The 21,796-nt window shown below is 44.3% G+C and overlaps 13 non-coding genes across 13 annotated transcripts; all 13 read right to left on the bottom strand.

Moving 5' to 3' along the window:
- Positions 1-681: 681 nt before the first annotated feature.
- LOC125736386 (5S ribosomal RNA) lies at positions 682-800 on the bottom strand. Its single transcript, XR_007395665.1, has one exon. It is a non-coding gene; the product is annotated as a 5S ribosomal RNA (ribosomal RNA).
- A 1,078-nt stretch (positions 801-1,878) lies between these two features.
- On the bottom strand, positions 1,879-1,997 carry LOC125734815 (5S ribosomal RNA). Its single transcript, XR_007394118.1, has one exon. It is a non-coding gene; the product is annotated as a 5S ribosomal RNA (ribosomal RNA).
- A 1,081-nt stretch (positions 1,998-3,078) lies between these two features.
- LOC125733648 (5S ribosomal RNA) lies at positions 3,079-3,197 on the bottom strand. The gene has a single exon (XR_007392986.1). It is a non-coding gene; the product is annotated as a 5S ribosomal RNA (ribosomal RNA).
- A 1,081-nt stretch (positions 3,198-4,278) lies between these two features.
- LOC125733647 (5S ribosomal RNA) lies at positions 4,279-4,397 on the bottom strand. Its single transcript, XR_007392985.1, has one exon. It is a non-coding gene; the product is annotated as a 5S ribosomal RNA (ribosomal RNA).
- Positions 4,398-11,395: 6,998 nt separating this feature from the next.
- On the bottom strand, positions 11,396-11,514 carry LOC125736917 (5S ribosomal RNA). The gene has a single exon (XR_007396184.1). It is a non-coding gene; the product is annotated as a 5S ribosomal RNA (ribosomal RNA).
- Positions 11,515-12,593: 1,079 nt separating this feature from the next.
- Positions 12,594-12,712, bottom strand: LOC125735601 (5S ribosomal RNA). Its single transcript, XR_007394895.1, has one exon. It is a non-coding gene; the product is annotated as a 5S ribosomal RNA (ribosomal RNA).
- A 1,080-nt stretch (positions 12,713-13,792) lies between these two features.
- On the bottom strand, positions 13,793-13,911 carry LOC125735600 (5S ribosomal RNA). The gene has a single exon (XR_007394894.1). It is a non-coding gene; the product is annotated as a 5S ribosomal RNA (ribosomal RNA).
- Positions 13,912-14,991: 1,080 nt separating this feature from the next.
- LOC125736195 (5S ribosomal RNA) lies at positions 14,992-15,110 on the bottom strand. The gene has a single exon (XR_007395480.1). It is a non-coding gene; the product is annotated as a 5S ribosomal RNA (ribosomal RNA).
- Positions 15,111-16,188: 1,078 nt separating this feature from the next.
- On the bottom strand, positions 16,189-16,307 carry LOC125735239 (5S ribosomal RNA). Its single transcript, XR_007394537.1, has one exon. It is a non-coding gene; the product is annotated as a 5S ribosomal RNA (ribosomal RNA).
- A 1,081-nt stretch (positions 16,308-17,388) lies between these two features.
- LOC125735599 (5S ribosomal RNA) lies at positions 17,389-17,507 on the bottom strand. Its single transcript, XR_007394893.1, has one exon. It is a non-coding gene; the product is annotated as a 5S ribosomal RNA (ribosomal RNA).
- A 1,079-nt stretch (positions 17,508-18,586) lies between these two features.
- On the bottom strand, positions 18,587-18,705 carry LOC125737191 (5S ribosomal RNA). Its single transcript, XR_007396457.1, has one exon. It is a non-coding gene; the product is annotated as a 5S ribosomal RNA (ribosomal RNA).
- Positions 18,706-19,785: 1,080 nt separating this feature from the next.
- LOC125737190 (5S ribosomal RNA) lies at positions 19,786-19,904 on the bottom strand. The gene has a single exon (XR_007396456.1). It is a non-coding gene; the product is annotated as a 5S ribosomal RNA (ribosomal RNA).
- A 1,080-nt stretch (positions 19,905-20,984) lies between these two features.
- LOC125735598 (5S ribosomal RNA) lies at positions 20,985-21,103 on the bottom strand. The gene has a single exon (XR_007394892.1). It is a non-coding gene; the product is annotated as a 5S ribosomal RNA (ribosomal RNA).
- Between the last annotated feature and the right edge of the window lie 693 nt (positions 21,104-21,796).

The following is a 21,796-nucleotide window of genomic DNA, read 5'->3' as shown; positions in this document are numbered from 1 at the left end:
TTCCCCAAAACGTCGCGCTGTCAGAACACTGGGAGCTACACACACCAACAAATCCATACTGCAGGCTGCAGCCAGAACAATTTTCTACATTCAAACATCGACGGCCTCTTCTCTCTAAAAATTCACCAGACCGCTTCTACCACCAGCAAAGAAGTTTCCATCCCTAATTCCTCTGTGATTCCCACTAACCTAAACATTAAGCTGGCATTGAAGGGTGTGAATTACCCCGGCCAATCTGTTCTTTTAAATACAGCTTTTAGCAAGTTTTGAAAGGAGAAGAGCAGAACTTGCTATGCCAATAATATCGAGTCTTCTGTGGCGAAGTGGTTTTTGCATAGAAAACAAAGCGGTCAGTTGAAGAGGAATAATATCAGTACTTTGTTTAAAACTGTGTGTAAAAAGCTGTCTCTTTATCATTAACAATAAGTTGTAAAACGTGAATGGGGAGTGACAGTCTTCAAGTTTGTGAGAAGATCGCGCCCTGGTGGAATAAAGGCACGAACAGCTTACAGCACCTAGAATTACCAGGAAGTATTTAGAGTAAAACGATTTCTAAAAGCTGCCTTTAGGAATGAGAGAAAAAAAAAATATATATATATAAAATAGTAAAATGGAAAGGGAGTGATAGATTTAAATTAATCGTGAAGTGGAGCGCCCCCTGTATAAAGTAAAAGTGAGAAAGGCTTACAGCACCTGGTATTCCCAGGAGGTCTCCCATCCAAGTACTAACCAGACCCTACCCTGCTTGGCTTCCGAGATCAGACGAGATGGGGCGTGTTCAGGGTGGTATGGCCATAAGCGAGGGATCCTACCAAAAACAGCCCTTTTGCATTACACGCGTCTATACATGCCAGTTAGTCCCATTGGATCCTACTCCTGGTTTTTTTTTTTTTTTTTATCTGACTCACACTGCAGCCCCACCATCCAATCGGCAGCGCCGGACCCACACCAAACATTCACCAAACTACTCAGCCGGCAGCCTACCACAATTATTCCATTCTTTCCGCATCCGCACACTTCCTTCTTTTTAACTCCTTTTCACTACCGCACAGGTTAATCGCCGCACGTCCCCCGCCGGCAAACATTACTCCTTTGCCTACTGCATGCAGGCTTCTCTTAACGACCCTCTGTTATCAACTCCGCTAACAGCCACAAAATCTCCGCCGCACGAAGCCCACTGGTAGCTGCTGAATCACATGCTTCCCCAAAACGTCGCGCTGTCAGAACACTGGGAGCTACACACACCAACAAGTCCATACTGCAGGCTGCAGCCAGAACAATTTTCTACATTCAAACATCGACGGCCTCTTCTCTCTAAAAATTCACCAGACTGCTTCTACCACCAGCAAAGAAGTTTCCATCCCTAATTCCTCTGTGATTCCCACTAACCTAAACATTAAGCTGGCATTGAAGGGTGTGAATTACCCCGGCCAATCTGTTCTTTTAAATACAGCTTTTAGCAAGTTTTGAAAGGAGAAGAGCAGAACTTGCTATGCCAATAATATTGAGTCTTCTGTGGCGAAGTGGTTTTTGCATAGAAAACAAAGCGGTCAGTTGAAGAGGAAAAATATCAGTACTTTGTTTAAAACTGTGTGTAAAAAGCTGTCTCTTTATCATTAACAATAAGTTGTAAAACGTGAATGGGGAGAAACAGTCTTCAAGTTTGTGAGAAGATCGCGCCCTGGTGGAATAAAGGCACGAACAGCTTACAGCACCTAGAATTACCAGGAAGTATTTGGAGTAAAACGGTGTGTAAAAGCTGCCTTTATGAATGAGAGAAAAATATATATATATATAAAATAGTAAAATGGAAGGGGAGTGATAGATTTAAATTAATCGTGAAGTGGAGCGCCCCCTGTATAAAGTAAAAGTGAGAAAAGCTTACAGCACCTGGTATTCCCAGGAGGTCTCCCATCCAAGTACTAACCAGACCCTACCCTGCTTGGCTTCCGAGATCGGATGAGATCGGGTGTGTTCAGGGTGGTATGGCCATAAGCGAGAGACGCGACCAAAAACAGCCCTTTTGCATTACACGCGTCTATACATGCCAGTTAGTCCCATTGGATCCTACTCCTGGTTTTTTTTTTTTTTATCTGACTCACACTGCAGCACCACCATCCAATCGGCAGCGCCGGACCCACACCAAACATTCACCAAACTACTCAGCCGGCAGCCTACCACAATTATTCCATTCTTTCCGCATCCGCACACTTCCTTCTTTTTAACTCCTTTTCACTACCGCACAGGTTAATCGCCGCACGTCCCCCGCCGGCAAACATTACTCCTTTGCCTACTGCATGCAGGCTTCTCTTAACGACCCTCTGTTATCAACTCCGCTAACAGCCACAAAATCTCCGCCGCACGAAGCCCACTGGTAGCTGCTGAATCACATGCTTCCCCAAAACGTCGCGCTGTTAGAAAACTGGGAGCTACACACACCAACAAGTCCATACTGCAGGCTGCAGCCAGAACAATTTTCTACATTCAAACATTGACGGCCTCTTCTCTCTAAAAATTCACCAGACCGCTTCTACCACCAGCAAAGAAGTTTCCATCCCTAATTCCTCTGTGATTCCCACTAACCTAAACATTAAGCTGGCATTGAAGGGTGTGAATTACCCCGGCCAATCTGTTCTTTTAAATACAGCTTTTAGCAAGTTTTGAAAGGAGAAGAGCAGAACTTGCTATGCCAATAATATCGAGTCTTCTGTGGCAAAGTGGTTTTTGCATAGAAAACAAAGCGGTCAGTTGAAGAGGAATAATATCAGTACTTTGTTTAAAACTGTGTGTAAAAAGCTGTCTCTTTATCATTAACAATAAGTTGTAAAACGTGAATGGGGAGTGACAGTCTTCAAGTTTGTGAGAAGATCGCGCCCTGGTGGAATAAAGGGACGAACAGCTTACAGCACCTAGAATTACCAGGAAGTATTTAGAGTAAAACGGTTTCTAAAAGCTGCCTTTATGAATGAGAGAAAAAAAAAAATATATATATATATAAAATAGTAAAATGGAAGGGGAGTGATAGATTTAAATTAATCGTGAAGTGGAGCGCCCCCTGTATAAAGTAAAAGTGAGAAAAGCTTACAGCACCTGGTATTCCCAGGTGGTCTCCCATCCAAGTACTAACCAGAACCTACCCTGCTTAGCTTCCGAGATCAGACGAGATCGGGCGTGTTCAGGGTGGTATGGCCGTAAGCGGAAGATGCTACCAAAAACAGCCCTTTTGCATTACACGCGTCTATACATGCCAGTTAGTCCCATTGGATCCTACTCCTGGTTTTTTTTTTTTTTTTATCTGACTCACACTGCAGCACCACCATCCAATCGGCAGCGCCGGACCCACACCAAACATTCACCAAACTACTCAGCCGGCAGCCTACCACAATTATTCCATTCTTTCCGCATCCGCACACTTCCTTCTTTTTAACTCCTTTTCACTACCGCACAGGTTAATCGCCGCACGTCCCCCGCCGGCAAACATTACTCCTTTGCCTACTGCATGCAGGCTTCTCTTAACGACCCTCTGTTATCAACTCCGCTAACAGCCACAAAATCTCCGCCGCACGAAGCCCACTGGTAGCTGCTGAATCACATGCTTCCCCAAAACGTCGCGCTGTCAGAACACTGGGAGCTACACACACCAACAAGTCCATACTGCAGGCTGCAGCCAGAACAATTTTCTACATTCAAACATCGACGGCCTCTTCTCTCTAAAAATTCACCAGACCGCTTCTACCACCAGCAAAGAAGTTTCCATCCCTAATTCCTCTGTGATTCCCACTAACCTAAACATTAAGCTGGCATTGAAGGGTGTGAATTACCCCGGCCAATCTGTTCTTTTAAATACAGCTTTTAGCAAGTTTTGAAAGGAGAAGAGCAGAACTTGCTATGCCAATAATATCGAGTCTTCTGTGGCAAAGTGGTTTTTGCATAGAAAACAAAGCGGTCAGTTGAAGAGGAATAATATCAGTACTTTGTTTAAAACTGTGTGTAAAAAGCTGTCTCTTTATCATTAACAATAAGTTGTAAAACGTGAATGGGGAGTGACAGTCTTCAAGTTTGTGAGAAGATCGCGCCCTGGTGGAATAAAGGGACGAACAGCTTACAGCACCTAGAATTACCAGGAAGTATTTAGAGTAAAACGGTTTCTAAAAGCTGCCTTTATGAATGAGAGAAAAAAAAAAATATATATATATAAAATAGTAAAATGGAAGGGGAGTGATAGATTTAAATTAATCGTGAAGTGGAGCGCCCCCTGTATAAAGTAAAAGTGAGAAAAGCTTACAGCACCTGGTATTCCCAGGTGGTCTCCCATCCAAGTACTAACCAGAACCTACCCTGCTTAGCTTCCGAGATCAGACGAGATCGGGCGTGTTCAGGGTGGTATGGCCGTAAGCGGAAGATGCTACCAAAAACAGCCCTTTTGCATTACACGCGTCTATACATGCCAGTTAGTCCCATTGGATCCTACTCCTGGTTTTTTTTTTTTTTTTATCTGACTCACACTGCAGCACCACCATCCAATCGGCAGCGCCGGACCCACACCAAACATTCACCAAACTACTCAGCCGGCAGCCTACCACAATTATTCCATTCTTTCCGCATCCGCACACTTCCTTCTTTTTAACTCCTTTTCACTACCGCACAGGGTAATCGCCGCACGTCCCCCGCCGGCAAACATTACTCCTTTGCCTACTGCATGTAGGCTTCTCTTAACGACCCTCTGTTATCAACTCCGCTAACAGCCACAAAATCTCCGCCGCACGAAGCCCACTGGTAGCTGCTGAATCACATGCTTCCCCAAAACGTCGCGCTGTCAGAACACTGGGAGCTACACACACCAACAAGTCCATACTGCAGGCTGCAGCCAGAACAATTTTCTACATTCAAACATCGACGGCCTCTTCTCTCTAAAAATTCACCAGACCGCTTCTACCACCAGCAAAGAAGTTTCCATCCCTAATTCCTCTGTGATTCCCACTAACCTAAACATTAAGCTGGCATTGAAGGGTGTGAATTACCCCGGCCAATCTGTTCTTTTAAATACAGCTTTTAGCAAGTTTTGAAAGGAGAAGAGCAGAACTTGCTATGCCAATAATATCGAGTCTTCTGTGGCGAAGTGGTTTTTGCATAGAAAACAAAGCGGTCAGTTGAAGAGGAATAATATCAGTACTTTGTTTAAAACTGTGTGTAAAAAGCTGTCTCTTTATCATTAACAATAAGTTGTAAAACGTGAATGGGGAGTGACAGTCTTCAAGTTTGTGAGAAGATCGCGCCCTGGTGGAATAAAGGCACGAACAGCTTACAGCACCTAGAATTACCAGGAAGTATTTAGAGTAAAACGATTTCTAAAAGCTGCCTTTAGGAATGAGAGAAAAAAAAAAAATATATATATAAAATAGTAAAATGGAAAGGGAGTGATAGATTTAAATTAATCGTGAAGTGGAGCGCCCCCTGTATAAAGTAAAAGTGAGAAAGGCTTACAGCACCTGGTATTCCCAGGAGGTCTCCCATCCAAGTACAACAACAACAACAACAAATTTATTTTTATATAGCGCATTATCACAACATTACATTGTCTCAAAGCGCTTTACAGTATCCTCACCCAAAGCCCCCAGTGAGTAAGCCATAGGCGACAGTGGCAAGGAAAAACTCCCTAGAAGGAAGAAACCTTGAGAGGGACCAGACTCAAAGGGGAAGCCCATCCTCCAGGGGCCGGCAGGGATAGTCAAATAGAGAGAGCCGAAGCCGAGTCTTCTTCCAATTGCCAGGCAACCAGAGGTAAGGCAGCGGGTCATACACGGAAGAACAGAACGGCGAGCTGGATGCAGGGACGTCACTGGTGGTGGTCGGGTGTGCTGGATATCTTGATAGATTGAGGTCTCCAGGCATCACCCCCAGGAGGAGTAGGGGAAATAAAATGTACAATTAGGCATAGTAGAGGAGGCTATTGGCAGTGCTAAAAGCTAGGTGAGTACAATATGAAGTGCAATCTGCAAGCTCCGGCAGATATGGCTATGGCAGCATCAGTAGGAGGGAGAGGCAAGTGGGAATGCCGGCATGGGGAGTCCCTGAAATGTCAGCACTCCAGTTCCACAAGAGATTGCAAAGCTAGAGTGACAGCACTGACAATCCAGTTCATCCAAAGCCAATGGCACCGATCCCCACCCAGCTCTACACCTCACACTACAGGTCTGACTGGGAGTGAAGAGTTAGCTAGGGCTAGAACTAGTGTCCCTATACGCTAAACTAAACAGGTGTGTTTTTAGTCTGGACTTGAATATTGAGAGTGAACCTGAAACCCGCACATCCGGTGGAAGACCATTCCACAGCAGAGGAGCTTTGTAGGAGAAAGCTCTGCAGCCTGCCGTAGCTCTTTCTACCCTAGGCACTAACAGATATCCCATGGCTTGAGAGCGAAGCAAGCGTGGAGGGTTGTATGTGGTCAGCAGTTCACTAAGGTATTCTGGTGCAAGGCCATTTAGTGCTTTATAAGTTAATAGCAGTATTTTATAGTCAATTCGAGACTTAACTGGCAGCCAATGAAGAGAGGATAAGACCGGTGTAATATGATCAAATTTTTTAGTGTTTGTTAGAACTCTGGCTGCAGCATTCTGTACCATCTGAAGTTTATGCAAGGATCCAGACGGGCAACCCGATAGGAGGGCATTACAGTAATCCAGTCTGGAACTTACGAAGGCATGTATTAGTTTTTCTGCATCATTAAGTGAGAGCATCTTACGAAGCTTGGCTATGTTCCGTAGATGATAAAATGCAGTTCTAGTAATACTTCTTATGTGAGCATCAAAGCATAGATCTGAATCGACAAGAACGCCAAGATTTCTAACTACCATGTTAGGTTGTGTAGGAAGGTTACCAACGTTGAGGTGGTGGAACTTATTTCTAGCAGCCTTGGGACCAATTACCAGAACTTCTGTTTTTTCTGTGTTTAACATAAGGAAATTTTTTGCCATCCAGCACTGGATATCTAATAGACAGTCTTCTAACCGAGATAGCAGTGATATATCATCAGGGTTAACAGATATGTACAACTGTGTATCATCTGCATAACAATGAAACCCAATACCATGATTTCTAATAATGTTACCAAGAGGTAGCATGTATAGGGTAAACAGTAGCGGGCCCAGGACTGATCCCTGTGGGACACCATATTCAACTTTAGTGGCCTTGGATGATTCATTGTTCACATGGGCATACTGATAGCGATCAGACAAATATGAGCGGAACCAAGAGAGCGCTGTCCCTGTAATGCCAACTACACCTTCTAACCGGTCCAAGAGGATATTATGGTCCACAGTATCGAACGCTGCAGTTAAATCTAGCAATACCAACAGAGATACACAGCCACGGTCAGAAGCCACAAGTAGATCATTCATTACTTTGACTAGAGCAGTTTCTGTGCTATGGTTTGGTCTAAAGCCAGACTGATATAATTCATTGGCATTAGTTTTTTGTAGGAAAGAGGACAACTGACGAACTACAACCTTTTCCATGATCTTTGAAATGAAAGGAAGATTTGAGATAGGTCTATAGTTTCCTAAAACACTGGGTTCAAGATTTGGTTTCTTTAGGACGGGTCTGATAACAGCCATTTTAAAAGGTTTTGGAACATATCCAAGCCTAAGAGAAGAGTTTAACACATTTAACACGGTAGTGCCAATCTGTGGTGCAATTTCCTTGAAGAATTTTGTAGGAATTGGGTCTACAAGGCTAGTAGAGGATTTACAGGAGAAAATTAAGCTCAAAAGTTCTGAGTGTGTAATAGGAATGAATGATTCAAAGGTCTCATTATTGGTAGGCATAAGACTAGCAGGAGGCAGGCAGCCGTAAGTAGGTAAAGGTGTGCACTGTATAGTCTGTCTAATTGTAGTTATCTTACCATTAAAAAATGTAAGAAAGTCATCACTCTTAAGAGCTTGTGGGATTTGCAAGTTTAATGAGGAATTCTGTGTTATCCTAGCCACGGATTCAAATAGGAATTTAGGATTGGTTTTGTTCATGTCTATTAATCTGGAGAGATACACAGACCGAGCAGTTACTAGTGCTTGTCTGTATTTAGAGAGGCTCTCTTTCCAGGCAGATTTGAAAACTTCCAGTTTAGTTGAGCGCCATTTTCGCTCTAGCTTGCGTGATGCCTGTTTGAGTTCACGTGTATTATCAGAGTACCAGGGGGCAGGTTTGTTATTGCTATGCTTTATACTCCTAAGTGGAGCCACAAGATCTAGAGTGCTGCGAAGGGATTTTTCCATGTTTGAAGTTGCCTGTTCAAGTTCATTTACACACGATGCTTCAGATGTAAGGCTAAAGGGCTGTGGAAGTTGTTTCATAAATGTTGTTGTAGTTAGTGCCTTAATAGAACGTCTGATTCTATACTTTGGAGTGGTGGTCAACAGGAGGCTATACTGGATTTCAAATGTTAACAAGTAATGATCTGAGAGCAGAGGACTCTGTGGCATAATAGACACATGTTCTACCAGGATGCCATGACTAATGATCAAATCAAGGGTATGGTTACAGACATGAGTAGGCCCGACTACATTCTGACATACACCTACAGAGTCAAGAATAGCTGCAAACGCTGTTTTTAAAGGATCATTATCCTTCTCCATATGAATGTTAAAATCACCCACAATAACGGCTTTGTCAGTACTGACCACCAGGTTTGTTAAAAAATCAGCAAATTCCTTAAGAAAATCACTGTACGGCCCAGGCGGTCTATACACAATAACCATGGTGATTTGGGGTGATGAACTAGAAAGAGATGAGCCAGCAAGGCTAAGAACAAGAGTTTCAAATGTGCTGAAACTCACACCACATTTCTCAGACACTCCTAAGTTGGACTGAAAAATTGCAGCAACACCACCACCTTTGCGATTTGGTCGCGGGTTATGCTTATAACTGTATTCCGCTGGAGTAGATTCATTTAGTGCCATGAATTCATCTGGTTTAAGCCAGGTCTCAGTAAGGCACAGGGCACCAAGACTAAAATCAGTAATTATTTCATTTATTAATAGTGCTTTAGGGGCCAGTGATCTTATATTCAGAAGTCCAAGTTTAAGTTTAAATATTGCATCACAACTGTTTTCTAGTAACGGATTCATTGTGATTTTAATTAAGTTATTATGGCACACTCCACGGTGGAATAGTCCTCCATGATTAGAGACGCGGGGAGCAGACACAGTCTCAATGAAATGAACCCTAGGCGACGACTCTAAGCGACTAGCAGGCGGTCGGTTATGCCGGTTTGCCTGCCGCCTGGACTTGGCTCTAGTTAGTCAGCGATTTGCCTGTAGACTACGAGCTATGCTTTTAGACAGGAGGTCGGCACCAGCCCGCGAGGGGTGAATACCGTCCCTCTTCAAAAGCCCAGGCCTACCCCAGAACATCCTCCAGTTGTCTATATAACCTACACCATTTATCGGGCACCATTCCGACAGCCAGCGATGTAGCGACGATAATCTGCTGTACATTTCATCGCCACGTCTAGCAGGGATGGGGCCAGAGCACGTTACTGACACACACATCTTCTTCGCAATGTTGCACACCTCTTTAAAATTTGCCTTTGTGATCTCCGATTGCCTCAATCGGACATCATTAGTGCCGACGTGGATAACTATCTGAGAGTATTTACGTTTACTTTTAGCCAGCACTTTTAAATTTGCCGAGATGTCGGTCGCTCTGGCACCCGGGAGACAATTTACAATGGTCGCTGGAGTCGCTACTCTCACGTTTCTTAGAATAGAATCACCAATTATTAGAGCACTTTCAACAGGCGTCTCAGTGGGAGTTTCACTGAGTGGGGAGAACCTGTTGGAAACGCGGATAGGCGAATGGTGCCGGTGTAAGTTTGGTTTGGATTTGCGACTATGCCGCCGGGTCGTCACCCACTCGCCTTGCTGCGAAGGCTCTGCTGCCGGAGCAGGGGGAGACTTACTGGCTATCGCGGACATATCCGGAGCCGCTAACACTGAGTCAATAAAACTCTCATTCTCCTGAATGTTATGTAACGTCCGGATACGTCCCTCTAACACTACAATCTTCTCCGTCAGTCTAGCGACTAACTGACACTTCTCACATGTATAAATACCGCTAATGACTGGAGAAGAATAGCTAAACATATTACACTCAGAACACGGAACAGTAGACATGGCGTTGTACTTACGTAAACTGAGGCTGTAAGGCTGGAAGCACCTTCTTAATTGAACGAAGATCGTGGGTCTAACCAGACCCTACCCTGCTTGGCTTCCGAGATCAGACGAGATGGGGCGTGTTCAGGGTGGTATGGCCATAAGCGAGGGATCCTACCAAAAACAGCCCTTTTGCATTACACGCGTCTATACATGCCAGTTAGTCCCATTGGATCCTACTCCTGGTTTTTTTTTTTTTTTTTATCTGACTCACACTGCAGCCCCACCATCCAATCGGCAGCGCCGGACCCACACCAAACATTCACCAAACTACTCAGCCGGCAGCCTACCACAATTATTCCATTCTTTCCGCATCCGCACACTTCCTTCTTTTTAACTCCTTTTCACTACCGCACAGGGTAATCGCCGCACGTCCCCCGCCGGCAAACATTACTCCTTTGCCTACTGCATGTAGGCTTCTCTTAACGACCCTCTGTTATCAACTCCGCTAACAGCCACAAAATCTCCGCCGCACGAAGCCCACTGGTAGCTGCTGAATCACATGCTTCCCCAAAACGTCGCGCTGTCAGAACACTGGGAGCTACACACACCAACAAGTCCATACTGCAGGCTGCAGCCAGAACAATTTTCTACATTCAAACATCGACGGCCTCTTCTCTCTAAAAATTCACCAGACCGCTTCTACCACCAGCAAAGAAGTTTCCATCCCTAATTCCTCTGTGATTCCCACTAACCTAAACATTAAGCTGGCATTGAAGGGTGTGAATTACCCCGGCCAATCTGTTCTTTTAAATACAGCTTTTAGCAAGTTTTGAAAGGAGAAGAGCAGAACTTGCTATGCCAATAATATCGAGTCTTCTGTGGCGAAGTGGTTTTTGCATAGAAAACAAAGCGGTCAGTTGAAGAGGAATAATGTCAGTACTTTGTTTAAAACTGTGTGTAAAAAGCTGTCTCTTTATCATTAACAATAAGTTGTAAAACGTGAATGGGGAGTGACAGTCTTCAAGTTTGTGAGAAGATCGCGCCCTGGTGGAATAAAGGCACGAACAGCTTACAGCACCTAGAATTACTAGGAAGTATTTAGAGTAAAACGATTTCTAAAAGCTGCCTTTAGGAATGAGAGAAAAAAAAAATATATATATATAAAATAGTAAAATGGAAGGGGAGTGATAGATTTAAATTAATCGTGAAGTGGAGCGCCCCCTGTATAAATTAAAAGTGAGAAAAGCTTACAGCACCTGGTATTCCCAGGTGGTCTCCCATCCAAGTACTAACCAGAACCTACCCTGCTTAGCTTCTGAAATCAGACGAGATCGGGCGTGTTCAGGGTGGTATGGCCGTAAGCGGAAGATGCTACCAAAAACAGCCCTTTTGCATTACAAGCGTCTATACATGCCAGTTAGTCCCATTGGATCCTACTCCTGGTTTTTTTTTTTTTTTATCTGACTCACACTGCAGCCCCACCATCCAATCGGCAGCGCCGGACCCACACCAAACATTCACCAAACTACTCAGCCGGCAGCCTACCACAATTATTCCATTCTTTCCGCATCCGCACACTTCCTTCTTTTTAACTCCTTTTCACTACCGCACAGGGTAATCGCCGCACGTCCCCCGCCGGCAAACATTACTCCTTTGCCTACTGCATGCAGGCTTCTCTTAACGACCCTCTGTTATCAACTCCGCTAACAGCCACAAAATCTCCGCCGCACGAAGCCCACTGGTAGCTGCTGAATCACATGCTTCCCCAAAACGTCGCGCTGTCAGAACACTGGGAGCTACACACACCAACAAGTCCATACTGCAGGCTGCAGCCAGAACAATTTTCTACATTCAAACATCGACGGCCTCTTCTCTCTAAAAATTCACCAGACCGCTTCTACCACCAGCAAAGAAGTTTCCATCCCTAATTCCTCTGTGATTCCCACTAACCTAAACATTAAGCTGGCATTGAAGGGTGTGAATTACCCCGGCCAATCTGTTCTTTTAAATACAGCTTTTAGCAAGTTTTGAAAGGAGAAGAGCAGAACTTGCTATGCCAATAATATCGAGTCTTCTGTGGCGAAGTGGTTTTTGCATAGAAAACAAAGCGGTCAGTTGAAGAGGAATAATGTCAGTACTTTGTTTAAAACTGTGTGTAAAAAGCTGTCTCTTTATCATTAACAATAAGTTGTAAAACGTGAATGGGGAGTGACAGTCTTCAAGTTTGTGAGAAGATCGCGCCCTGGTGGAATAAAGGCACGAACAGCTTACAGCACCTAGAATTACTAGGAAGTATTTAGAGTAAAACGATTTCTAAAAGCTGCCTTTAGGAATGAGAGAAAAAAAATATATATATATATAAAATAGTAAAATGGAAGGGGAGTGATAGATTTAAATTAATCGTGAAGTGGAGCGCCCCCTGTATAAATTAAAAGTGAGAAAAGCTTACAGCACCTGGTATTCCCAGGTGGTCTCCCATCCAAGTACTAACCAGAACCTACCCTGCTTAGCTTCTGAGATCAGACGAGATCGGGCGTGTTCAGGGTGGTATGGCCGTAAGCGGAAGATGCTACCAAAAACAGCCCTTTTGCATTACAAGCGTCTATACATGCCAGTTAGTCCCATTGGATCCTACTCCTGGTTTTTTTTTTTTTTTTATCTGACTCACACTGCAGCCCCACCATCCAATCGGCAGCGCCGGACCCACACCAAACATTCACCAAACTACTCAGCCGGCAGCCTACCACAATTATTCCATTCTTTCCGCATCCGCACACTTCCTTCTTTTTAACTCCTTTTCACTACCGCACAGGGTAATCGCCGCACGTCCCCCGCCGGCAAACATTACTCCTTTGCCTACTGCATGCAGGCTTCTCTTAACGACCCTCTGTTATCAACTCCGCTAACAGCCACAAAATCTCCGCCGCACGAAGCCCACTGGTAGCTGCTGAATCACATGCTTCCCCAAAACGTCGCGCTGTCAGAACACTGGGAGCTACACACACCAACAAGTCCATACTGCAGGCTGCAGCCAGAACAATTTTCTACATTCAAACATCGACGGCCTCTTCTCTCTAAAAATTCACCAGACCGCTTCTACCACCAGCAAAGAAGTTTCCATCCCTAATTCCTCTGTGATTCCCACTAACCTAAACATTAAGCTGGCATTGAAGGGTGTGAATTACCCCGGCCAATCTGTTCTTTTAAATACAGCTTTTAGCAAGTTTTGAAAGGAGAAGAGCAGAACTTGCTATGCCAATAATATCGAGTCTTCTGTGGCGAAGTGGTTTTTGCATAGAAAACAAAGCGGTCAGTTGAAGAGGAATAATGTCAGTACTTTGTTTAAAACTGTGTGTAAAAAGCTGTCTCTTTATCATTAACAATAAGTTGTAAAACGTGAATGGGGAGTGACAGTCTTCAAGTTTGTGAGAAGATCGCGCCCTGGTGGAATAAAGGCACGAACAGCTTACAGCACCTAGAATTACTAGGAAGTATTTAGAGTAAAACGATTTCTAAAAGCTGCCTTTAGGAATGAGAGAAAAAAAATATATATATATATAAAATAGTAAAATGGAAGGGGAGTGATAGATTTAAATTAATCGTGAAGTGGAGCGCCCCCTGTATAAATTAAAAGTGAGAAAAGCTTACAGCACCTGGTATTCCCAGGTGGTCTCCCATCCAAGTACTAACCAGAACCTACCCTGCTTAGCTTCTGAGATCAGACGAGATCGGGCGTGTTCAGGGTGGTATGGCCGTAAGCGGAAGATGCTACCAAAAACAGCCCTTTTGCATTACAAGCGTCTATACATGCCAGTTAGTCCCATTGGATCCTACTCCTGGTTTTTTTTTTTTTTTTATCTGACTCACACTGCAGCCCCACCATCCAATCGGCAGCGCCGGACCCACACCAAACATTCACCAAACTACTCAGCCGGCAGCCTACCACAATTATTCCATTCTTTCCGCATCCGCACACTTCCTTCTTTTTAACTCCTTTTCACTACCGCACAGGGTAATCGCCGCACGTCCCCCGCCGGCAAACATTACTCCTTTGCCTACTGCATGCAGGCTTCTCTTAACGACCCTCTGTTATCAACTCCGCTAACAGCCACAAAATCTCCGCCGCACGAAGCCCACTGGTAGCTGCTGAATCACATGCTTCCCCAAAACGTCGCGCTGTCAGAACACTGGGAGCTACACACACCAACAAGTCCATACTGCAGGCTGCAGCCAGAACAATTTTCTACATTCAAACATCGACGGCCTCTTCTCTCTAAAAATTCACCAGACCGCTTCTACCACCAGCAAAGAAGTTTCCATCCCTAATTCCTCTGTGATTCCCACTAACCTAAACATTAAGCTGGCATTGAAGGGTGTGAATTACCCCGGCCAATCTGTTCTTTTAAATACAGCTTTTAGCAAGTTTTGAAAGGAGAAGAGCAGAACTTGCTATGCCAATAATATCGAGTCTTCTGTGGCGAAGTGGTTTTTGCATAGAAAACAAAGCGGTCAGTTGAAGAGGAATAATGTCAGTACTTTGTTTAAAACTGTGTGTAAAAAGCTGTCTCTTTATCATTAACAATAAGTTGTAAAACGTGAATGGGGAGTGACAGTCTTCAAGTTTGTGAGAAGATCGCGCCCTGGTGGAATAAAGGCACGAACAGCTTACAGCACCTAGAATTACTAGGAAGTATTTAGAGTAAAACGATTTCTAAAAGCTGCCTTTAGGAATGAGAGAAAAAAAATATATATATATATAAAATAGTAAAATGGAAGGGGAGTGATAGATTTAAATTAATCGTGAAGTGGAGCGCCCCCTGTATAAATTAAAAGTGAGAAAGGCTTACAGCACCTGGTATTCCCAGGTGGTCTCCCATCCAAGTACTAACCAGAACCTACCCTGCTTAGCTTCTGAGATCAGACGAGATCGGGCATGTTCAGGGTGGTATGGCCGTAAGCGGAAGATGCTATCAAAAACAGCCCTTTTGCATTACAAGCGTCTATACATGCCAGTTAGTCCCATTGGATCCTACTCCTGGTTTTTTTTTTTTTTTTATCTGACTCACACTGCAGCACCACCATCCAATCGGCAGCGCCGGACCCACACCAAACATTCACCAAACTACTCAGCCGGCAGCCTACCACAATTATTCCATTCTTTCCGCATCCGCACACTTCCTTCTTTTTAACTCCTTTTCACTACCGCACAGGTTAATCGCCGCACGTCCCCCGCCGGCAAACATTACTCCTTTGCCTACTGCATGCAGGCTTCTCTTAACGACCCTCTGTTATCAACTCCGCTAACAGCCACAAAATCTCCGCCGCACGAAGCCCACTGGTAGCTGCTGAATCACATGCTTCCCCAAAACGTCGCGCTGTCAGAACACTGGGAGCTACACACACCAACAAGTCCATACTGCAGGCTGCAGCCAGAACAATTTTCTACATTCAAACATCGACGGCCTCTTCTCTCTAAAAATTCACCAGACTGCTTCTACCACCAGCAAAGAAGTTTCCATCCCTAATTCCTCTGTGATTCCCACTAACCTAAACATTAAGCTGGCATTGAAGGGTGTGAATTACCCCGGCCAATCTGTTCTTTTAAATACAGCTTTTAGCAAGTTTTGAAAGGAGAAGAGCAGAACTTGCTATGCCAATAATATTGAGTCTTCTGTGGCGAAGTGGTTTTTGCATAGAAAACAAAGCGGTCAGTTGAAGAGGAAAAATATCAGTACTTTGTTTAAAACTGTGTGTAAAAAGCTGTCTCTTTATCATTAACAATAAGTTGTAAAACGTGAATGGGGAGTGACAGTCTTCAAGTTTGTGAGAAGATCGCGCCCTGGTGGAATAAAGGCACGAACAGCTTACAGCACCTAGAATTACTAGGAAGTATTTAGAGTAAAACGATTTCTAAAAGCTGCCTTTAGGAATGAAAGAAAAAATATATATATATATAAAATAGTAAAACGGAAGGGGAGTGATAGATTTAAATTAATCGTGAAGTGGAGCGCCCCCTGTATAAAGTAAAAGTGAGAAAAGCTTACAGCACCTGGTATTCCCAGGAGGTCTCCCATCCAAGTACTAACCAGACCCTACCCTGCTTGGCTTTCGAGATCGGATGAGATCGGGCGTGTTCAGGGTGGTATGGCCATAAGTGAGAGACGCTACCAAAAACAGCCCTTTTGCATTACACGCGTCTATACATGCCAGTTAGTCCCATTGGATCCTACTCCTGTTTTTTTTTTTTTTTTTTATCTGACTCACACTGCAGCCCCACCATCCAATCGGCAGCGCCGGACCCACACCAAACATTCACCAAACTACTCAGCCGGCAGCCTACCACAATTATTCCATTCTTTCCGCATCCGCACACTTCCTTCTTTTTAACTCCTTTTCACTACCGCACAGGGTAATCGCCGCACGTCCCCCGCCGGCAAACATTACTCCTTTGCCTACTGCATGTAGGCTTCTCTTAACGACCCTCTGTTATCAACTCCGCTAACAGCCACAAAATCTCCGCCGCACGAAGCCCACTGGTAGCTGCTGAATCACATGCTTCCCCAAAACGTCGCGCTGTCAGAACACTGGGAGCTACACACACCAACAAGTCCATACTGCAGGCTGCAGCCAGAACAATTTTCTACATTCAAACATCGACGGCCTCTTCTCTCTAAAAATTCACCAGACCGCTTCTACCACCAGCAAAGAAGTTTCCATCCCTAATTCCTCTGTGATTCCCACTAACCTAAACATTAAGCTGGCATTGAAGGGTGTGAATTACCCCGGCCAATCTGTTCTTTTAAATACAGCTTTTAGCAAGTTTTGAAAGGAGAAGAGCAGAACTTGCTATGCCAATAATATCGAGTCTTCTGTGGCGAAGTGGTTTTTGCATAGAAAACAAAGCGGTCAGTTGAAGAGGAATAATGTCAGTACTTTGTTTAAAACTGTGTGTAAAAAGCTGTCTCTTTATCATTAACAATAAGTTGTAAAACGTGAATGGGGAGTGACAGTCTTCAAGTTTGTGAGAAGATCGCGCCCTGGTGGAATAAAGGCACGAACAGCTTACAGCACCTAGAATTACTAGGAAGTATTTAGAGTAAAACGATTTCTAAAAGCTGCCTTTAGGAATGAGAGAAAAAAAATATATATATATATAAAATAGTAAAATGGAAGGGGAGTGATAGATTTAAATTAATCGTGAAGTGGAGCGCCCCCTGTATAAATTAAAAGTGAGAAAAGCTTACAGCACCTGGTATTCCCAGGTGGTCTCCCATCCAAGTACTAACCAGAACCTACCCTGCTTAGCTTCTGAGATCAGACGAGATCGGGCGTGTTCAGGGTGGTATGGCCGTAAGCGGAAGATGCTACCAAAAACAGCCCTTTTGCATTACACGCGTCTATACATGCCAGTTAGTCCCATTGGATCCTACTCCTGGTTTTTTTTTTTTTTTATCTGACTCACACTGCAGCACCACCATCCAATCGGCAGCGCCGGACCCACACCAAACATTCACCAAACTACTCAGCCGGCAGCCTACCACAATTATTCCATTCTTTCCGCATCCGCACACTTCCTTCTTTTTAACTCCTTTTCACTACCGCACAGGTTAATCGCCGCACGTCCCCCGCCGGCAAACATTACTCCTTTGCCTACTGCATGCAGGCTTCTCTTAACGACCCTCTGTTATCAACTCCGCTAACAGCCACAAAATCTCCGCCGCACGAAGCCCACTGGTAGCTGCTGAATCACATGCTTCCCCAAAACGTCGCGCTGTCAGAACACTGGGAGCTACACACACCAACAAGTCCATACTGCAGGCTGCAGCCAGAACAATTTTCTACATTCAAACATCGACGGCCTCTTCTCTCTAAAAATTCACCAGACTGCTTCTACCACCAGCAAAGAAGTTTCCATCCCTAATTCCTCTGTGATTCCCACTAACCTAAACATTAAGCTGGCATTGAAGGGTGTGAATTACCCCGGCCAATCTGTTCTTTTAAATACAGCTTTTAGCAAGTTTTGAAAGGAGAAGAGCAGAACTTGCTATGCCAATAATATTGAGTCTTCTGTGGCGAAGTGGTTTTTGCATAGAAAACAAAGCGGTCAGTTGAAGAGGAAAAATATCAGTACTTTGTTTAAAACTGTGTGTAAAAAGCTGTCTCTTTATCATTAACAATAAGTTGTAAAACGTGAATGGGGAGTGACAGTCTTCAAGTTTGTGAGAAGATCGCGCCCTGGTGGAATAAAGGCACGAACAGCTTACAGCACCTAGAATTACTAGGAAGTATTTAGAGTAAAACGATTTCTAAAAGCTGCCTTTAGGAATGAGAGAAAAAAAAAATATATATATATAAAATAGTAAAATGGAAGGGGAGTGATAGATTTAAATTAATCGTGAAGTGGAGCGCCCCCTGTATAAATTAAAAGTGAGAAAAGCTTACAGCACCTGGTATTCCCAAGTGGTCTCCCATCCAAGTACTAACCAGAACCTACCCTGCTTAGCTTCTGAGATCAGACGAGATCGGGCGTGTTCAGGGTGGTATGGCCGTAACCGGAAGATGCTACCAAAAACAGCCCTTTTGCATTACACGCGTCTATACATGCCAGTTAGTCCCATTGGATCCTACTCCTGGTTTTTTTTTTTTTTTTATCTGACTCACACTGCAGCACCACCATCCAATCGGCAGCGCCGGACCCACACCAAACATTCACCAAACTACTCAGCCGGCAGCCTACCACAATTATTCCATTCTTTCCGCATCCGCACACTTCCTTCTTTTTAACTCCTTTTCACTACCGCACAGGTTAATCGCCGCACGTCCCCCGCCGGCAAACATTACTCCTTTGCCTACTGCATGCAGGCTTCTCTTAACGACCCTCTGTTATCAACTCCGCTAACAGCCACAAAATCTCCGCCGCACGAAGCCCACTGGTAGCTGCTGAATCACATGCTTCCCCAAAACGTCGCGCTGTCAGAACACTGGGAGCTACACACACCAACAAGTCCATACTGCAGGCTGCAGCCAGAACAATTTTCTACATTCAAACATCGACGGCCTCTTCTCTCTAAAAATTCACCAGACTGCTTCTACCACCAGCAAAGAAGTTTCCATCCCTAATTCCTCTGTGATTCCCACTAACCTAAACATTAAGCTGGCATTGAAGGGTGTGAATTACCCCGGCCAATCTGTTCTTTTAAATACAGCTTTTAGCAAGTTTTGAAAGGAGAAGAGCAGAACTTGCTATGCCAATAATATTGAGTCTTCTGTGGCGAAGTGGTTTTTGCATAGAAAACAAAGCGGTCAGTTGAAGAGGAAAAATATCAGTACTTTGTTTAAAACTGTGTGTAAAAAGCTGTCTCTTTATCATTAACAATAAGTTGTAAAACGTGAATGGGGAGTGACAGTCTTCAAGTTTGTGAGAAGATCGCGCCCTGGTGGAATAAAGGCACGAACAGCTTACAGCACCTAGAATTACTAGGAAGTATTTAGAGTAAAACGATTTCTAAAAGCTGCCTTTAGGAATGAGAGAAAAAAAAAATATATATATATAAAATAGTAAAATGGAAGGGGAGTGATAGATTTAAATTAATCGTGAAGTGGAGCGCCCCCTGTATAAATTAAAAGTGAGAAAAGCTTACAGCACCTGGTATTCCCAAGTGGTCTCCCATCCAAGTACTAACCAGAACCTACCCTGCTTAGCTTCTGAGATCAGACGAGATCGGGCGTGTTCAGGGTGGTATGGCCGTAACCGGAAGATGCTACCAAAAACAGCCCTTTTGCATTACACGCGTCTATACATGCCAGTTAGTCCCATTGGATCCTACTCCTGGTTTTTTTTTTTTTTTTATCTGACTCACACTGCAGCACCACCATCCAATCGGCAGCGCCGGACCCACACCAAACATTCACCAAACTACTCAGCCGGCAGCCTACCACAATTATTCCATTCTTTCCGCATCCGCACACTTCCTTCTTTTTAACTCCTTTTCACTACCGCACAGGTTAATCGCCGCACGTCCCCCGCCGGCAAACATTACTCCTTTGCCTACTGCATGCAGGCTTCTCTTAACGACCCTCTGTTATCAACTCCGCTAACAGCCACAAAATCTCCGCCGCACGAAGCCCACTGGTAGCTGCTGAATCACATGCTTCCCCAAAACGTCGCGCTGTCAGAACACTGGGAGCTACACACACCAACAAGTCCATACTGCAGGCTGCAGCCAGAACAATTTTCTACATTCAAACATCGACGGCCTCTTCTCTCTAAAAATTCACCAGACTGCTTCTACCACCAGCAAAGAAGTTTCCATCCCTAATTCCTCTGTGATTCCCACTAACCTAAACATTAAGCTGGCATTGAAGGGTGTGAATTACCCCGGCCAATCTGTTCTTTTAAATACAGCTTTTAGCAAGTTTTGAAAGGAGAAGAGCAGAACTTGCTATGCCAATAATATTGAGTCTTCTGTGGCGAAGTGGTTTTTGCATAGAAAACAAAGCGGTCAGTTGAAGAGGAAAAATATCAGTACTTTGTTTAAAACTGTGTGTAAAAAGCTGTCTCTTTATCATTAACAATAAGTTGTAAAACGTGAATGGGGAGTGACAGTCTTCAAGTTTGTGAGAAGATCGCGCCCTGGTGGAATAAAGGCACGAACAGCTTACAGCACCTAGAATTACTAGGAAGTATTTAGAGTAAAACGATTTCTAAAAGCTGCCTTTAGGAATGAGAGAAAAAAAAAATATATATATATAAAATAGTAAAATGGAAGGGGAGTGATAGATTTAAATTAATCGTGAAGTGGAGCGCACCCTGTATAAATTAAAAGTGAGAAAAGCTTACAGCACCTGGTATTCCCAGGTGGTCTCCCATCCAAGTACTAACCAGAACCTACCCTGCTTAGCTTCTGAGATCAGACGAGATCGGGCGTGTTCAGGGTGGTATGGCCGTAAGCGGAAGATGCTACCAAAAACAGCCCTTTTGCATTACACGCGTCTATACATGCCAGTTAGTCCCATTGGATCCTACTCCTGGTTTTTTTTTTTTTTTTATCTGACTCACACTGCAGCACCACCATCCAATCGGCAGCGCCGGACCCACACCAAACATTCACCAAACTACTCAGCCGGCAGCCTACCACAATTATTCCATTCTTTCCGCATCCGCACACTTCCTTCTTTTTAACTCCTTTTCACTACCGCACAGGTTAATCGCCGCACGTCCCCCGCCGGCAAACATTACTCCTTTGCCTACTGCATGCAGGCTTCTCTTAACGACCCTCTGTTATCAACTCCGCTAACAGCCACAAAATCTCCGCCGCACGAAGCCCACTGGTAGCTGCTGAATCACATGCTTCCCCAAAACGTCGCGCTGTCAGAACACTGGGAGCTACACACACCAACAAGTCCATACTGCAGGCTGCAGCCAGAACAATTTTCTACATTCAAACATCGACGGCCTCTTCTCTCTAAAAATTCACCAGACTGCTTCTACCACCAGCAAAGAAGTTTCCATCCCTAATTCCTCTGTGATTCCCACTAACCTAAACATTAAGCTGGCATTGAAGGGTGTGAATTACCCCGGCCAATCTGTTCTTTTAAATACAGCTTTTAGCAAGTTTTGAAAGGAGAAGAGCAGAACTTGCTAT

This window comes from Brienomyrus brachyistius, chromosome 2 (assembly GCF_023856365.1).
Source record: "Brienomyrus brachyistius isolate T26 chromosome 2, BBRACH_0.4, whole genome shotgun sequence".
NCBI classification, from domain to species: Eukaryota; Metazoa; Chordata; class Actinopteri; order Osteoglossiformes; family Mormyridae; genus Brienomyrus; species Brienomyrus brachyistius.
Note: the sequence above shows the minus strand (reverse complement) of the source record. Positions and strands in the feature narration are given on the sequence as shown.